The sequence below is a fragment of the Pongo pygmaeus genome, chromosome 7 (genome assembly GCF_028885625.2).
Source record: "Pongo pygmaeus isolate AG05252 chromosome 7, NHGRI_mPonPyg2-v2.0_pri, whole genome shotgun sequence".
Classification (NCBI taxonomy): domain Eukaryota; kingdom Metazoa; phylum Chordata; class Mammalia; order Primates; family Hominidae; genus Pongo; species Pongo pygmaeus.
This window is the reverse complement of record NC_072380.2, coordinates 65,848,739-65,852,515: the sequence shown is the minus strand read 5'-3', so window position 1 is coordinate 65,852,515 and position 3,777 is coordinate 65,848,739. Positions and strand designations below refer to the sequence as shown.

Here is a 3,777-nt window from a genome sequence, read left to right as displayed (position 1 = left end):
CTTTGGGAGGCTGAGGCGGGCAGATAATGAGGTCAGGAGTTCGAGACCAGCCTGACCAACATAGTGAAACCCCATCTCTACTAAAAATATAAAAATTAGATGGGCGTGGTGGCACATGCCTGTAATCCCAGCTGCTTGGGAGGCTGAGGCAGGAGAATCACTTGAACCCAGGAGACAGAGGTTGCAGTGAGCCGAGATCACACCACTGCACTCCAGCCTGGGTAACAGAGTGAGACTGTGTCTCAAAAAAAAAAATACAAAAAAATTAGTCAGGTTTGGTTGTATGCACCTGTAATCCCAGCTACTCAGGAGGCTGAGGCAGGAGAATCACTTGAACCTGGGAGGCAGAAGTTGTGGTGAGCCAAGATCACACCACTGCACTCCAGCCTGGGCGACAGAGTGAAACTCCATCTCAAAAAAAAAAAAAAATTGTTACTAAAAATAGAGAAGGACATTGTATAATGATAAAGGGGTCAACCTATGAGGAAAATATAGCAATTATAAACATATATGCACCTAACACCAAAGCACCAGAGTATATAAAGCGAAAACTGACATAAGTGAAAGAAGATATAGACAATTCAAAAACAGTAGTTGGAGACTTCAATTCCTCACATTCAATAATGGATTTAAAAAATAGGCAGAAAATGTCTAGGTTATAGAAGATTTGGACAACACTATAAACTAGTTAGACCTAATAGACATCTATTGAATACTCTACCCAAAAACAGCAGAATATATATTATTCTCAAATGCAGATGGAGTATTCTCCATAATAGATCACATGCTAGGCCATTAAACAAGCCTTGATAGATTTTAAGTGATTGAAATAATATAAAGTACATTTGCTAAAAACACTGGAATTTGCAAAAGAAATTTAGGAAATTCACAAAAATATAGAACTTTAAAAACACAATCTTAAATACCATTGGGTTAAATAATAAATCACAAAGGAAGTCAAAAAATACTTTGAGATGAATGAAAACAAAAACACAACTAAAACTTATCAGATTCAGGTAAAAGCAGCACTTACAGGGAAATTCATGGCTATAATTGCCTATATTAAAAGAGAAGAAAGCTCTCAAATTAATAACTAACATTCCACTTTAAAAACTAAAGAAGAGCAAACTCAACCTAAAGAAGAAAATAATAAAGATATAATGAAAAGAAATAAAATAGGGGTTAGAAAAACAATAACCAAGAACCCAAAAGTTGGTATTTGAAAAGATTAACAATATTGATAAGCATTTAGCTGCATTGACCAAGAAAAAATGGAAACAACTCAAATATCTATCAACTTATTAATGTAAATAAAAGGGTATATCCATACAATGGAACATTACTTGAAAATAAGGAATAAAGTATCAATACATGCTATCACATGGATGAACCTTGAGAACATTGTACTAAGTGAAAGAAAACCACATATATATGTGTAAAACAGGCAAATCTATAGAGATAGAAAGTAGATTAATTGTTGCCTAGGGGTAGGGTGGGGGGATTGGGAGTGATTGCTAATAGATAGAGTTTCTTTTGTAGGTGATCTAAATACAGTTACGCATCGCTTAACAACCAGGATACGTTTTGAGAAATACATCATTAGGGAATTTTGTCATTGTGTGAACATCATAGAATGTACTTACACAGACCTAGATGGTATAGCCTGCTATACACCTAAACTATATGGTATAGACTATTGCTTCTAGGTTACAAACCTATACAGCATGTTACTGTACTAAATACTCTAGGCAATTGTAACATAATGGTATTACAGTCATGCACAGCATACTGACATTTTGGTTAACAATGGACTGCATATACAACAGTGGTCCCATAAGATTATAATGGAGCTGCCCTACACAGGTATACCATTTTTTCACTTTGGGAGGCCACGATGGGCAGATCACTTGAGCCCAGGAATTCAAGACTAGCCTGCGCAACGTGGAAAAAACCTGTCTCTACAAAGAAATAGAAAAATTAGCCAGGTGTGGTGGTGTGTGCCTGTAGTCCCAGATACTTGGGAGGCTGAGGCAGAAGGATCGCTTGAGCATGGGAGGTGGAGGCTGCAGTGAGGTGAGATTGTGCCACTGGACTCCAGCCTGGGCAACAGGGTGAAAGTGTCTCAAAACAGAAAAAAAGTATACCATTTTTTATCTTTTATATTAGGTTGGTGCAAATGTAATTGCAGTTTTTGCATTGTGGAAATTTGCTGTTTGATATTGGAATACATTCTTAAATGTGGTTCTGTTATACATCATTTTCACAAACATTTCTCACTTTATGTATTTTTGCTAATGACTTATTACTTGATGTTTATTTTATATTTATTTTAGAATATGAAAATGATGTTCTACAAAAAGCAAATTCAAACAATTTTCTTATTCAAGTTAAAAATAGGTCGTAAAGCAGTGGAGACAACTTGCAACATCAACAACACATTTGGCCCAGGAACTGCTAACGAATGAATATACAGTGCAGTGGTGGTTCAAGAAGTTTTGCAAAGGAGATGAGAGCCTTGAAGATGAGGAGCGTAGTGGAAGGCCATCAGAAGTTGACAACAACCAATTGAGAGTAATCATTGAAGCTGATCCTCTTACAAGTACACAAGAACTTGCCGAAGAACTCAACGTCACCCATTCTGCAGTCATGCAGCACTTGAAGCAAATTGGAAAGGTGAAAAAGCTCGATAAGTGGGTGCCACAAGAGCTGAGTGAAAATCAAAAAAGTCATCTTTTTGAAGTGTCATCTTCTCGTATTGCAGGCAACAACAATGAACCATTTCTCAATTGGTTTGTGACGGGCGACGAAAAGTGGATCTTGTACAACAATCAGCAACGACTAAGTCAGTGGCTGGACCCAGAAGAAGCAAGCACTTCCCAAAGCCAAACTTGCACCAAAAAAAGTCATGGTCACTGTTTGGTGGTCTGCTGCCAGTCTGATCCACTGCAGCTTTCTGAATCCTGCTGAAACCACTACATCTGAGAAGTATGCTCAGCAAATTGATGAGATGCATTGAAAACTGCAATGCCTGCAGCCGGCATTGGTCAACAGAAAGGGACCAATTCTTCACAACAACACCCAACCGCAGCTCGCACAATCAATGCTTCAAAAGTTGAATGAATTGGGCTACAAAGTTTCGCCTCATCCACCATATTCACCTGATGTCCCGCCAACCAACTACCATTTCTTCAAGCATCTCGACAGTTTTTAGCAGGGAAAATGCTTCCACAACCAGCAGCATGCAGAAAATGCTTTCCAAGTGTTAATCGAATCCTGAAGCACGGATTTTTACACTACAGAAATTAACATACTTATTTATCGTTGGCAAAAATGTGTTGATTGTAATGGTTCCTATTTTGATTAATAAAGATGTGTTTGAGCCTAGTTATAATGATTTAAAATTCATGGTCTGAAACCACAATTACTTTTGGACCAATCTAATACCATATTTTGACTGTATCTTTTCTACGTTTAGATACACGAAATACCACAGTGTTACAATTGCATACAATATTCAGTAGAGTGACACGCTGTACAGGTTTATAACCTAGGAATAATAGGCTATCCCATATAGCCTATGCGTATAGTAGACTAGAGCATCTAGGTTTGTGTAAGTATACTTTATGACAATTGCACAATGACAAAATCATCTAATGATGCATTTTTTAATGTATCCCCATCATTAAGCAATGTACTTGTACTCCACTTGTACATTAAGCAATGTACTTGTACTCCACTTGTATATCTTGCATATCTAAACGTAGTATGTGCTATACT

At 37.3% G+C, this 3,777-nt stretch overlaps 1 pseudogene; it reads left to right on the top strand.

The window, feature by feature from the left end:
* Positions 1–2,336: 2,336 nt before the first annotated feature.
* LOC134740111 (histone-lysine N-methyltransferase SETMAR-like) lies at positions 2,337–3,364 on the top strand (annotated as a pseudogene).
* The last annotated feature ends 413 nt before the right edge of the window (positions 3,365–3,777 follow it).